The sequence below is a fragment of the Mirounga leonina genome, unplaced genomic scaffold (assembly GCF_011800145.1).
Source record: "Mirounga leonina isolate KUSES-001 unplaced genomic scaffold, KU_Mleo_1.0 Mir_169, whole genome shotgun sequence".
NCBI classification, from domain to species: domain Eukaryota; kingdom Metazoa; phylum Chordata; class Mammalia; order Carnivora; family Phocidae; genus Mirounga; species Mirounga leonina.
In genome coordinates, this window is record NW_023270431.1 from 5565469 (window position 1) to 5581449 (window position 15981).

Sequence of the window (15981 nt, forward strand, 5' to 3'; positions counted from 1 at the left end):
CCCTATTCCCTGAGATGCAACAATTTTGAAATTAGGCCAATGAATGACCCTTCAGTGGCCTTGAAGTGTTCAAGTGAAAGGAGAAGTCATACCTCTCTCACTTTAAATCAAAAGCTAGAAATGACTCAGCTTAGTGAGGAGGGCATGTCAAAGACTGAGATAGGCTGATAGCCAGGCCTTTTCTGCCAGTTAGCCAAGCTGTGAATGCAAAGGAAATGTTCTTGAAGGAAATTAAAAGTCCTATTCCAGTGAACTCACAAATCATAACAAAGTAAAATAACCTTATTGCTGATATGGAGAAAGTTTTAATGGTCTGGATAGAAGATCAATTAAGAACATTCCCTTAAACCAAAGCCTAATCCAGAGCAAGGCCCTAACTCTCTTCAATTCTGTGAAGGCTGAGAGAACTGAGGAAGCTGCTGAAGGAAAGTCTGAAGCTAGCAGAAATTGGCTGATGAGATTTAAGGAAAAGTCATCTTCATAACATAAAAGTGCCAGGTGAAGCAGCAAGTGCTGATGTAGAAGCAACAGCAAGTGATCCAGAAGATCCAGCTAAGATAATTAATGCAGGTGGTTACACTAAACCACAGATTTTCAGTGTAGATGAAATAGTCTGGAAGAAGGTGTGATCTAGGACTTTCATGGTTTGAGAGAGGAAGTCAATGTCTGGCATCAAAGCTTCAAAGGACAGGCTGACTCTTGTTAAGGGACTAATGCAGCTGGTGAATTTAAGTTGAAGCCAATGATCACTTACTACTCCAAAAATCCGAGGGCCTTTAAGAATGATGCTACATGTACTCTGTCTGTGCTCTATAAATGGAACAACAAAGCCTGGATGACAGCACATCTGTTTACCACATGGTTTACTGAATATTTTAAGCCCACTGTTGAGACCTATTGCTCAGAAAAAATTTTTTTTTCTTCCAAAATATGACTGCTCATTGCCAATGCACCTGGTCATCCAAGAGCTCTGATGGAGATGGACAATGAAATGAGTGCTGTTTTCATGACTGTTAACATGACATCCAATCTGTAGCCCATGGATCAAGGAGTAATTTCAACTTTCAAGTCTCATTTAAGAAATACATTTTGTAAGACTATAGCCACCATAGATAGTGATTCCTCTGATGGATCTGGGCAAAATCAATTGAAAACCTCCTGGAAAGGATCATCATTCTAGATGCCACTACAAATATTCATGATTCATTGGAAGAGGTAAAAATATCAATATGAACAGAAGTTTGGAAGAAGTTGATTCCAACCCTCATGCATGACTTTGAGGGGTTCAAGACTTCAGTGGAGGAAGTAACTGCAGATGTGGTGGAAACAGCAGGAGAACTAGAGTGAGAAGTGGAGTCTGAACATGGGACTAAATTACTGCAATCTCATGATAAAATTTTAGTGAATGAGTAGTTGCTTTTTCTGGATGAGCAAAGAAAGTAGTTTCTGTAATAGTAATGTTGTGTGTGTGTAAGGAATGAGGTAGGTATTTCAATATAATTTTTGCTCAACAAATTACAATATGAGTTAGAATTTTAAAATGTAGGCTTTGGAGTACCACACATCTTAGTTCAAGTCTTGGTTCTGCCATTCATTATCTCCATGATTTTGAGCCTACTCTCTCTGTACCTTTGTTTCCCTAACTGTAAAATGGAGCTGATGATTATAATATCTAGTTCACATGGCTCTTGGGGTGGTTGAATGAAACACAGTGACACCCCATTGTAAACACTCAATAAATGATGGTTCCTGTTATTATTAGTTGTCTTGCCAGCCACAAATCCCAATGCCATTTGTCCAACAGAAAGTCTTTCGAGATTCTAATTTATAGTTAATTTTATTTCTGGATTCTCACATGTTTTATCTTTCTACTTGTCTTTTACAATAAGAATAACACATGGTTTTAGTAACTATAATTTTATGCTATGTTTAGATTTCTGAAAGATCAAGAGCTCTCTTTTTAAGAAATGATCTGTAGGTTATTCTCTCCTTATATTCAAAATAATGCTCTCACATCTTCATTACATTGATATAGTCACTGCCCTATGTGTTTAGTGAGTGTCTACTATGTACCTGACAAAATTCAAGTCTGGGAAGTAGGCGAGTAAACAAAACAGACAATAATTCCTACCTTTATGAAGCTCAAATTTTAGTAGGGAAGACAAAATAAACAAATATAACAATATATACGGTATTATATGGTGATAAGGAATATGGAAAAAATAAAGTAGCAAAGTAGTTTAATTAGATCTTGCTTACAGGGTCTTCAGCTAAGCCCTGACAGACTTGAGGGAACAGACTGTGCGAGTTTATGGGAAGAGCATTCTGGGCAAGTGCTGAGGCTTTCAGGTGGGAACACTTCTGGAGTGTTTGAGAGACATTAGGAATTTCAGTGTGACTCAATCTGAGTGAATGAGGAAAAGAATAATAGCAGAAGAGTTCAAAAAGACAGAGGTCAGATAAACATCCTGCCAGTCTTGTAGGGCGAATGAGTTGAGAAGACATTGGGGGAGTTTTCGGCAAAATAAATAAATAATAATAACCTAACCTGATTTAATATGAAGGGGGTCAGCTGGTGTGCTGGGTTGAGAATAGACTGGAGGCAAATATGGGTAGAGGGAAAACAGTGGAAAGGTACCCACATTGTCCTACATGAGAGATGATGGCCGTTTGGGTCAGTGTGGTAGAGATGGGGGAAGTATATAAATTCTTACGTATGTGTGAAGGATTTGTCCTGTTTTGTTTTGAATGTTGGGAATAAGAATGAGATTAGAATTAAAGATAATTTCAGAGGTTTCTGTCTTCAGCATCAAAAATAATAGACTGCTGCTTACTGAGATGGGGAACACTCAGAAGAGTAGGTTTGCTGGGGAATGGAAGTTCAAAGTTTTGTTTTTACTGGATATTGAATTTTTAGAGCCGGTTAGATATCCAAGTAGAGAAAATTATTAAAATGAAATTTAGAATGTTATGATTGGTTGTGGAAGGCAGTAACAGAGGCAGAAATCAATGATCAGTGCTTATCTAGCATAATTAAAACCCAGAGTGAATAATGTTTTAATACCCTACTCCTCAACATGACAAAATTATTTTAAGTCATAATCATGATAATGAGTAATTATCATTATTTTCTTGATTCATTCTTCAGCTGTAAAATGAAAGTTAATAATTAAAATAATTAATTTCAAATATAAGATGCTAATCAAATTGAGTAAAATATTTCATGTATAAACTGAAATTTACTCTTGCCAAACAAATACACTTTGCAGTTAACTCTTTAGCAGTTTTAAATTTTAAACACACACACACACGCACTCCAATATCGATTCTATCATATAGAATGGGAACTCAAGTAACTCATGTTCTGTTTCTTTACCTTTACAATCAAGATGCTATCAACTTTAAATGCAAGAATATATGATACCACAAGTTTTGGAGACACAAATCTCAAAGGGAGTTCAAAATGATTCTGAACCTTAAGAATTTACTCTGGAAATGAATGTCTGTGACTGAGTCCACATGAGTCAATGGCTGACTATATAACTTGGGAATTCTCGTAATTAATTTTCATGTAAAATATACCATTTTATAAAATATAGACAATAATTGTGCTAATTTGAAAATTTCATTAAAACTTGACAGTAAGCACAACTGCCTACAGCTTACACCAATAAGATATTCTTTTTTAAAGAATTTATTTATTTGAAAGAGAGAGTATGAGTGGGGGGGAGGGGCAAAGGGAGAGGGAGAGGCAGGCTCCCTGCTGAGCAGAGAGCCTGCCCCCCCTTGAGGCTTAATCCCAGGACTCTGAGATCATGACCTGAGTGGAAATCAGACACTTAACCAAATGAGCCACCCAGGCGCCTGCCCCCTGATAAGATATATTTTATGAGAAAAATATTTTATCATTGATATTGTTTAGAACTGATAGTACATGACAATAAAAAGGAGACTAAATTTAAATCAGTTTTATCATCATTTAAAATTTTTCTACAGTGTATATCCCTTTATTGTCTGTCCACAGGCAGATACTCCTATTACTATGCCCTTAGTATGCCACTCTCAGAGATGACATCCATGGTTCTATTTTGGGTAGCTTTTTTTAAATTGAAAGTGCCTCAAATAAAATACAAAGTATAAACTGAAACAGGAAATGGAAGCTACATTTTGAACCAGATCCCCAGATAAATCCTATATACAGTCAAGGCCTGAAATCCACTGGATTTAAGGTTGAACAGAAAACAAGAAAGCAGAGAAGAAAGAATCTGAGTGAAATGAGGACAGCTAGAAGAATCCTGGGGCAATAATCATACTTCCCTGAAGTGAGGCTTAACTATCTGATTTGCTTTGGCTAATAAATGTAAGTAGAAGTGAGATGGGTCACTTCTGGGCTGTAGCTTTAAGGGCTGGATGTGTGTCACCAAATTCTCCTTTTTTCCTGCCATAATGACTGACAGTGCAACACAGAGAAGTTTCTCCATCAGGTTGGGGCCTGAAGTGCAATGATGTAGAGAAGAACCAGGCTTATGTAAGTGAGGAATAAACAAGCTTGTTAGAAACCACAGAGATTTGGGGGTTGTTTATTCCTACAGCATAATCCAACACTTTATGGCTGTTAATAAATTACTTTAAGAAGGATGGAGTAAGAAAAAAATTGCAAATTTAAAGTAAAGTTCAAATAAGGTAAAGAAGATGGAAGAATGTCTAATGAATTTGTCAGTGAGAAGGTCAATGGTGCATTAGCAAGAGCAATTTCAGCACAGTGGTGGGAGTAAAAGTCAGAAAGATTAATTATCCTGCAAATCATCAGTACTCCACGGACATTCTCTGATTTGCAAACAGCAAAGAACCTCCAGGTCTCATCTTGTTCATTGAATGTGACAGTTCAAATTAGAAGTCGGTGAATTTGAATTATCAAGCTACATCTTCTAGAGAAAATTAAAAAATATTGATATTGCCAAAATTATTACTTTAAGTGCTCAAGATCAATCAGCTTTTATTGTTTATCAACATTATGAAGAATACTTAGTTTTAAACAATAATGTTCTTTAAAGAAATGTTTATCTCAAAATTTGTTAAACTATGAATGTGATTTTGGGGGTAGAAGGGGAGGAACTCCAGACTAAGCAAATATGAAGAAATGAACATAGCAGAGGGGTATCTCCAAAGGACTCTTTTTTGGATGGGGAACCATAGATTAGCATGTTTCATTGATTGACTCATTCAAACAACAAATTGGAAGTACCCATCATAAACAAGTCATTCTGAGATATACTGAGGTATTCAATGGGGAATGATCATAAATACTCCCTCCAACTTTACAGGGCTCACAGTCAAGTGAATTTCATGCAAAATTATTATTAACATTTTAAAGTTCAAATGCAGAATTTCAATGTCATCTGTTTTATATGTGTTGTGATAATTTAAAAATATGTGGGAAAATATTTTGGTACTCCTTCCTTTGAGAGGTGCTGCTTAATATTCTTCCCTTTGACTTGAGCTGGATTAGTTATATATTGGCTACAAATAGAATACATAGGAAGTGATGGGTGACTTCAGAGACCAGGGGCTTAAAAAACATTGTAGCTTCCTTCTTGCTCTGTATCTCTCGGAAAACACACACTGGAGAAGCTAGCTGCCATGTAGTAAACATATTCAAGCAGTTTTATGGAGAGTTCATGTGGCACGGACCTGAGGCTTCCAGTAATGGCCATGTGAGTGAGCCATCTTGGAAGACAAACCTTTAGCCCTGGTCAAGCTGTCAGGAGACTGAAGCCCCCACTGACGTCTTGGTTGCAACCTCATGTGAAAATCTGACCCAGAACCATACTGCTAAGTTGCTCCTGAATTCCTTACCTTCAGAAACTGCGCAAGAAATAAATAGTTGTTGTTTAAAGCAGCTAAGTTTTAGACTCTTAACTATAGAGAAAGAACTGCTGGTTACCAGAGGGGAAGTGGGTGGGGGGATGGGTTAAACAGGTGATGGGGATTAAGAAAGGCACTTTTGATGAGCACCAGGAAATGCATGGAAGTGTTGAGTCACTAATTCTACACCTGCAGCTAAAATACAATTCATGTTAACTAACGAATTTAAATAAAAATTTGAAATAAAATAAAATAAAACATAAAAAAAGAAATTTTAAAAAATAAAGCAGTTAAGTTTGGGGATGATTTGTTGTAAGCAATAGAGAACTAATGCATTTATCTATTTACTAATGTGTTGTACAATATAGGATTTCTCTTTCTCCCTCTTGAACACACTCTGTATTACTACCAACATAACACAATTAATTCCCTATTCTTTCAAAAATTTTCACATAATATATATTTCATATAATTATATGAAATATAATAATATATTTCCATTTTGCATACTCTCCAACGAAGACTTACTTTACAATAATTTGTTCTTTAATTAAACTCTAAAAAAATACTTTTTTCTCTAAGACAATAAAGTTGCTTCAAAATTTATGCCTCAAATAATATTTTTTGGGGTGGGGAGAAAAGCATCCCCATTTAATGGAGGAAATGCTGTTGTAGTAAAATGATATGTTTTGTTTCTAGAATCTTTTTGATTGGAAAAAATATAATTACAACCTTAGGAACAAAATAGGAAACTTGAATTTTTGCTTTGACTGGAGAAATAAGCTGGAGAATTACATCTAATGCTAATTATGTACATTTATAATTACATTCACCTTGCATATGTATAGTAAGAGTAGCCTCGGTCTCGGAACTAGAAAAAGGTGGGTTTGAATCTACATAGCCTGCCGTATTTTATGTATTAGGCAAGATGGTAGATCCCTTCTCTTTTACACTTATTCCTTTTAAGCTTTCACAAAAGCCTAAGAAATCTCTGCCCTGCTCACACCCTCACAAGGACTTTACTGAGCATCTTGAATAGCTAGAAGGTCTATAAGACTCTCAAGCTTCACAGAAAATTTTGTAGGCACATGGCTGTATATATTTTTCTAGGACATGGGGAGTTCATAGAGTTCATCTGGTTGTCAAAAAAAGTGAAACATCAATGTATACAAAGAATTGTTCCCATTTATGTGTTATTCATAACATCCTAAGGTTTTATGAAGATGTGTCATGATCATCTTTTTAGATGAGCAAAGGGATAGACAAGGGAAGGCTGAGCAGGCAGAATCTTGTCTTTAGAGAAAATATTCTCTCTCTTAAATATATTGTGTATATTAGAGAGTCATATTAATATACAAATATTTATAACAGTGAAGATATAGATGTGTATATAAAATTCAGTATATAAGGTTCCATTCAATGAGGTTTAAATTGCTAAAAACAGTTTTAAACCACCATCTATGTCATATGGCTATGCAGGATTCTCGGTGACATTTGCCTTGAGGTGTGAAGAGTGTGTCAGTTAAGAAAATGGTATCTGCATGGATTTTTATGATTAGATGGTTACCTCCAAAATCAGATCGGTTGTCATAGCCAGCAGAAAGCATTTCACATGCCCTACGAAAACAGCTGTTACATGTTACATGTTTAAAAAACAACAACAAACAAAGTGGAAAAGGATTCCCTGAGATAGCAAAATTCATTAAAGTACCTTACGGCTGTCCTTTTGCTCTTGTTTATTCAATGTCTAGCCACTCAGTTTAATACTTACCACATGGATTCTGATTTCTGGCATCTCTTTGGAGTTATTCTTAGTGCTTCCTGTGTGAATAAGCTAAGCTGACCTTGATACCCATGCTCTCAGAGAGTGGCCCAACTTTTAAAAAATAATCAAGCATTCTTATTGTGAACCTGGTATAATTCTAGAGTTCAATCTTGCCCATAACCAGCATGCTAGGACTCAACAGATATTTTTAGCAGAAAAGATATTTGGGCATCTGGCTGACTCAGTTGGTGACTCTTGATCTTGGGGGTCATGAGTTCAAGCCCCAAGTTGGGTGTACAGATTACTTAAAAAATATTAAAAAAGAGAAAAGACATTTTATAGCAGGCTGAACAGTGGAGAGTTATTCCAACAATCAAAGAAAGAGACGACGGTGTCTTAGATCAAGGAGCAGTGGAAGTAGAAAGTGGTTGGATTATGTATGTATTCTGAGGGTAAAGCCACATTTGTTAATGCACTGAATGAAAGAGACAGAAGCAGACACACACTCACACACACACACACACAGAATCAAAAATGATTTCAAAGTTTTTTGTTATGGTTTGGGTTTTTTTTGTTTGTTTTCCTTTGTATTTTGTTCTTCTGAGCAACTGGAAGACAGGCGTTGCCACTGAATGAGTTGGGAAAGATATTCTATAATTTGTTCACAATCTTTCAATTCATATGTATGTATATGTATGTGTTTCATTTCTTCTACAAATTGTAGCATCCTAAAACAATGTCTGGGATCATGTTTTTTTTTTCTTTTTAAGTGTATCTTGGAGTTTCCCCCTAATTTTTGCAGGTAGATGTATCCAGTTCTTTTTAACGGCCACACAGCATTAAACATACATTATAGGTCTAATTTATGTATTTACCACTTTTAATACAGTAGTTTTTAACCCTTTATCTTAGATATACTTTTTGGTTTTATTTCCAGTTTTTTACAACCACAAAAAATCCTGTGATGAACACTCATGTAGAAACATCTTTGCACATATGTGGAAAGCATCTGCAGGATGAATACCTAGAATCAGAAATTCTAGGTCAAGGTTGTGTTCATTTTGAATTTGCATAAATATTGCACATTGGCTATGTTCATTAATACTCCCAGAAGCAATATGGAAGATCCTATTTTCCCACATCGGAACAAGATACCATCATTTCCCTTTAAACATATGCATTATGCCTGATTCTGATTTACAAAGGCATATAGTCTTAGATTCAGGACATGATCTAAAAAAGATTGCAAGATCATTTTTCTTTAATTTCTTTTCTTTTAATTTGTTTAATTATTTATATAATCTTTACACCCAGTGTGGGGCTTGAACTCACAACCCCAAGATCAAGAGTTGCATGCTCCTCCTACTGAGCCAGCCAGGTGCCCCATTTTTCTTTAATTTCTAAAGAAGAAGAAAAAAGAATACAGAAAATATAATTTTTAGGCAAAGTAAAGGAATAGATATAGCAACTGTGAAACTGACGTGCAGGGATGATAGTTATTATGTATAATCTGAAGATCTTATATGGATATATGAATATACATTTCAATTGTGCACCCCTTCATAATTTATCTAAGTAAGTGATTTGGGTAGAATAACTCAGTATGTAACCTTAGTATTCCAACAGAAGAATTTTAACTCCCACTTCAGGCTTAAGGACAAATGCATAGTACTGGATATTTTCCTTCTAAAGATTCCACCAACTTCCTAACTTCAGAGTATAATGTATAGCTCAAATATAACTTACTTGAAGTGAATTCGAGATATTTGTATATTTTCTACATGTTTGTGCTTTATGTATATATGTTTGGCAATTGGAAGAATTCATTCAAAATTATCTATTCTCCCTGATTCATTCTTCTTTTACTGTGGTGGGTTATTCTACTCCTCAAGTGAGAGACTGAGATAAATTGGGCAAGAAGGAATTTTTTTTCTTTTTTTTTTTAAAGATTTTATTTATTTATTTGAGAGAGAGAGGGAGAGCGCACAAGTGGGGGGAGGGGCAAAGATCAAGGGTCAAGCAGACTTCCTGCTGAGTGGGGAGCCTAATATGGAGTTCAATACCAGGACCCCAAGATCATGACCTGAGCTGGAGTCAGACGCTTAACTGACTGAGCAACCCAGGTGCCCCAAGAAGGAATTTTCTTACAAATGTAAATCTAGTGCTTTATATTTTTCAGGAGTGCAATACAGTCTGAAACCAAAGTCATATTAAAGTTTTCCATCTGAATTATAGAAGATCAGGTCTTATAGAAATCAGTGATTAAAACCTCTGTTAATTATTACAAAATTGTTAATTAAATATCTTATGAAGTGATACAAGAGGGAAAAGTGTTCTTACTTTCATCTAGTTTCAAGATGCCTTGTTAGTATTAGTTTACACTTGAACTCTTGAAGGTATTTTTTTTAATTAAATCTATGATATATTTATTAAATAAGGATTGTTACAAGTATGTGAAAACAGTAATTCTCACTAAGAGTGATACAGAGTTTCTTTTCTCCTGATGACTGACTACCTAGATCTAATAAAAATATTTTTAAAAATTTTAGGTCGTCGGGGTGCCTGGGTGGCTCAGTCGGTTAAGCATCTGCCTTCGGCTCAGGTTATGATCCCAAGGTCCTGGAATGGAGCCCCACACTGGGCTCTCTGCTCAGCCAGGAGCCTGCTTCTCCCTCTCCCTGTGCCCCTCCCCCCGCTTGTGTTCTCTCTCTCAAACAAATGAGTGAAATCTTTAAAAAAATAAAAATAAAAATTTTAGGTCATCATCTAAAGGAAAACTGATGGTATTTAGATCGATTATTCATATAAATATGAATAATCTACAAATTTTTATTATCATTTTAGTATCATACTAGGTGCTGTAAGTAGAACAGATGAGTATAGAAAATATCGTCTTTGATCTCAAAGACCTTGCATTTATTTTGAAGAAGTACAAAGTATAATAAAAAGGCATAGACTTGACTGCTTTACTCTGTAGCATAGGTCCCTGGGTGGACTGGGATCCTTGACTCCCTTTCAGAGCCTTACCTAGCAGATCTTGGAGCTGGTTGTTGCCACTGTGTTCCTGCTTCTACCGCCATTCTCAAGTTTGTCTGGGCTCTCAGTGGAAGAGGAGAGCTTGCCTTTGAAGACATTGCATCATCTCCTGCTCCTACCCACAACTTATCAGTGCTCAGGATCCAGGCAACCTTAAGGCTCTGGAGAAGGTAAACATGGACTCTCCTTAAAGGAAAATTGAACAACTGTATCGTGAATATGTTTGAGTTCAGAAAAGAACACCTTTTGCAGGAAATAAAAACCAAAAAACAAAAAAACGAGTTTTGAGTTTGACACTATAGGATGTGAAGGACTTAGAGCAATTATAAGCATGGCAGACGGCAGGGATTCACACTGCTTTGTTCCCTTATTTCTTTACAAAAGACAATTTAGATAAAGAAATATTTCATTTTTGTTCTAAACATGAAGGTCAGTTTCCCATTACTGGTCTTTGAAAGTTGATCTTAATTAACAAATCTTACCCTAAAGAACTGAAATATGGATGTAATAGACATTAATAAGAAGAGACACAATCCATAATAAAAACATGGCATATTGTAGAAATCAGCTATGAGAGTCTATATAAAGGCATATTTATAAACATATATACAAAGTCTTGTAAGAATTTTAAAAAGTGAAGCAAACTCACAAGTAGGTAATTTCTATTTATTTATTTAATTTCTTTTTTTTTTTTTTTACGATTTTATTTATTTGACAGAGAGAGACACAGCGAGAGAGGGAACACAAGCAGGGAGAGTGGGAGAGGGAGAAGCAGACTCCCCACTGAGCAGGGAGCCTCATGTGGGGCTCCATCCTAGGACCCTGGGACCATGACCTGAGCCGAAGGCAGACGCTTAATGACTGAGCCACCCAGGCGCCCAGTAGGTAATTTCTAACTCATTCATTTATTTTTAGAGAAACATCTCATTTATAAAGTATGGGCATATCTAAATAGAAAATCTGGATTCTTCATGGATTTCCAGTTTCAAAAATTGCTGCTGATTCGGAGAATAGATTGTCACTGTAAGGTGAAAGTATGCTTTGTTTCAAGTAGTACAATTCATGTATTCATCAAAAACAACACAAAGTAAGAAAGTGCTGAACAAATATCTGATAATTGTTGGACATGTTGTGCTTTGTTTATGGAAAACTAACCTATTTCCACTTGTGATGTTAGTATTGTAGAATTACATTGACTAAATTGAGAAAAAGTACTGTTAAACAAAAATGTGCCTTGGAAACTACTACTAATTCATTTTTAAACATTTCTTTACTCATATTCTTCTAAATCCTTCATATTCTACTTCATATGTTATTACATAACCACCAGTCAGAAGAGATAAACTACCTGAATTCAGATTTTTCTTGATCCTGATTAGTCTGCGGGATAAAGGATAGCTCTACTTGAAACTCTTCTACTAAAATATTTTTGCTGTTTTCATTTAGAAATCCCTAATAAAGAATGATAAATTAATTTGCATACTATCCAGAGAGCAGAGGCCAGTTGTCTCCCCCCTCAGTATACTTAGAAGAGTTAGTTACTACAGAGAGGTGAAGACAATGAAGTTAGAAAAAAATGGTTTGATGACCGAGAACTAAAAAGAATGTCTGTTCATTCTCATATTCTTTTGTGACAACACAGATGAGATTTATAGGCTGAAAAATGACCCATGTGTTGGCTCACTTTCCAATCTTACAGGCTTTTACAATTGTGGACAGGTTAACATGGAAATTCCTTACTTTTTGCTGTCCTTCTGTTGAATTGGGGTTCCAAATGTGGCTTTATTAGAGACAGTAATCTTTGTACAGAATTCGAATAGCTTGACAATAGTATTATATTCTAAGAGGAATTTTGGGAGCAATTCTTCCAACACTGGGTTCTCATTGCCATTGTCTTGCTGTGACCATGCTGATGACATGATATATTAGGCATGCTAAAAAAGAACCATGATATTGACATATGGGAGGAATATTCTCAGGGGTTGTCTGTCTCAGTGTAGATTATTTACCCTTAAAGCAAAACACACATGGTCTTGGCCTATGCCTGTTAAGCATTTACTGAATCTAGACGACAAAGGTTACACCCAGTGGGAATAAATTTCTAAACTATGTAGCATGACTATATATAAGAAACAGATGAAATATTTTATGTGGCCTTAGAGCAGATTACACAATGTTCCATATAGTTGCTAATATATAGTAAACCAGAAAAAAAATATTACATTTGAAAGAATAACTTTTTAGAAGGGCACAGAGAGTCCTTTGGCTTCCTTTTGAATTAACTAACTGATTTTTTTCATATTTATTTCTCTTTGTTTCATACTTTTTTCATATTGTCATTGTCCAAAATGGCAACCATAAACAAAGATACAAAAAAAGGTCTGTTCTCCCAATTTTCTGCCTCCATAGAAGTTCTCAAACAATCACTGTGAAATTTCCCCCTGATCATGGACAATCAACATCTTACATTTTCTCTATATAGATGGTTATGCATCACAGGAAAACAATGAGGATATTTCGTTATAATATGAGCTAATTTTCTTGTTTACAGGACAGAAAGAAAACACAAACATAAATCTTGCTTTCTCTTCCAAACACTCATCTTTCTCTTAACTTTAAAAAAGATTGACATTTTCATTAAAAATACTCATACACATACGAAGAAAACATCCTTTTTCTGCCTCTATATTGTTTTGTTCTTTTCAAGGTACACTTGCACTTTTTTTTTTTTTTTTTGCTTTAGATTCAATTAAATAAATGAAGCACTCAGCACCCATCACTGTCTTATATGTTGGATACATAAAAAAAATAAAACCTAACCTTATCCCAGAGGTGCAACAATTAGGAAATGTAAAGGAGACAAATAAGGGACTTACAATTATGTGATATGTATTATAAACAAGTAGTACCTAAGTGCCCTGTGGAAGGCAAAACAGGATCTTCTGGAGCAAGTCAGGTGGAGGTCCCAGATGGGACGACACTGACACAGACTTGCAGAGAAAGGCCATTTTAGACAAGAAACCGGAAGGACAAAAGGGATAGAAGTTTGAAAATGTGTAACTCAGTTTCTGCCTTGGTTTCTAGCTTGGAAGAAGTTAATTTTGGACTTGTACAGATCACCATATTATAACTACTTTTGAAGAAGCTGGATATATTTTTATCATTTGATAGTGAGAATTAATAATTTCTATAATTGGGGATTATAAGTATATTTCATATAATAAAATGTGAGCTAATGGAGATATGAAAGGTGAAAAATTGAAGGTACAAACTTCCAGTTACAAGATAAATAAATACTGGAGATGTAATGTAGGGCATGATGACTATACCACTGCTGTGTGGGATATAGGAAAATTGTTATGAGACAACATCCTAAGAGTTCTCATCAAAAGGAAAAAGAGGTTATTCTTCCTATATTTTGTATCTATACAGATGATGGATGTTACCTAAACTTACTGGGGTTGTCTCATCACAATATACATAAGTCAAATCATTATGTTGCACACCTGAATCTTATACAGTCCTGTGTGTCATTATATCTTTATAAACTGGGAAAAAGAAATACAAATAAAAAGTATACTTTAAAAAATCTTAAAGGGAAAGATGAATGTGTGGCTAAGGCAAATTTATTCTATGTTATACAGCTTTGCTGTTCCAATGTTGAGAAATAGGCACTGATGATTGGGAAATATAAAAATTGAAGATCACCACCACACACATTGAGGTACCATCATTGTTTTTAGTCTAAAGGTGATGGATAATTACTAACATTTCTTGAATGTCTATTAACTTCTGGGCACTATACTGGATACTTTAAAAACATGATTTCAGTTAACAAACATACATTATCTTTTTGAGATAGTTATGTTACCTTTTCATAGAGAACTTATACAATTTTCCCAGCGTCATCTATTGTTGGTGTAATCAATTTAAATATAGGTCTGTCTCACCAAAATTTTATTCTTTCTTTTTTTTTTCCTAAACCACATTCCTATTTTTTCCACACTGCTCTCATCAAGATGGAGACAAGTGAATAGCTTAGGAAGCTAAATTTAAGGATGTAATAGTTGGCCCAAGAGCACAAGAATCAATAAAAAATTGCAGAGTGAATAAATCTTTCTTCTTGAAAGGATCCATGATATGAATTCACATGATCCTATCTAAATTAAGCCTGACTTTTGCTCAGTAAGCGGAAATAATTTATGTTAAGTGACAAATAAGAAGTGTTCACTAAGTCTTCAAACATCTATTTTAAACCATGTTCTGGGGATTGTGGGCTTTTGTGGTCATCTGATCTTTATGTATTCTGGGAAGGTCTGTAATAAAGATATTTCCTGGGTTTAAGCAGAAGGCCAGTTTGAAGGGAAGACTTTGAGATAAGACTATTGTTTGAACTCTTAATTAGCAGATGGGTCCCTTTGAAAAGAAGCTTGAGGCACGACTGTTTTGTTCTTGAAGAGAAGAGAGATTACTTCCAGGATAATCTATAATTTACAAGATTTTGAAAGTTGATTGGATAAACTGAAGGTTCAGTACCTATGACAAAGAAGAGGGGGTGGTCCTTTTTTTGTTATCAGGCACCATGCCAATCTAGCAGATGGTTGAGGTATATATTGAAGGTGTTTGCGTATTAAACAGATAGAGTGGCTTCCAGGGGCAATGGAAGAAAGAGCTTCACCATGATTGAAACCAAAACTCTTTTTAAAATGCAGACATAGCTACTTTGGCACCTGAGAACACTTTGGAGAATTGGGATCAATATAGCTCATAAGAAAGAGGCCTAATGACATTCATGAATTAAGAGACAAATTTGGTGGCCAAACCATGTTTGGGAACAAAGATAGCAATAAAATGGGTTATACCAATTCCCAAGGGTAGACAATGCAAAGTGTATTAGCAAATCACGATATAGTACCTTTGTTATGTGAGCCCCTATAAACGAGATTTTAAATTTATAAAAATGACACGATATTATGGTAACTTGAGGAAGTTACTGAACAAGAGCATGATTAACTATAATTGAATTAATCATGAATCTGCCACCTGCCTAGAGGTTGCCTCTCCCACCAGAATCTCAGAGATCTGCACTGATTTTTTGCCTTGGAGCTTCATGTTATTCCACTTGCTTCTGTTTAAGGCTCTGATCCTCAGAGTTACTCTTTAGGGTTTTACTCTTGGCAGAGCTCTGCTAATCTGAGAGTCACAAGAATCTGAAAGGAGAGAAATAGCTTCAGTATGTGTGCATTTTAAAGTTGGAGATCTGTAAATGGTATAACGTCAAGAATGGTAAATATTCCCACAATGTTGTCTAGTAC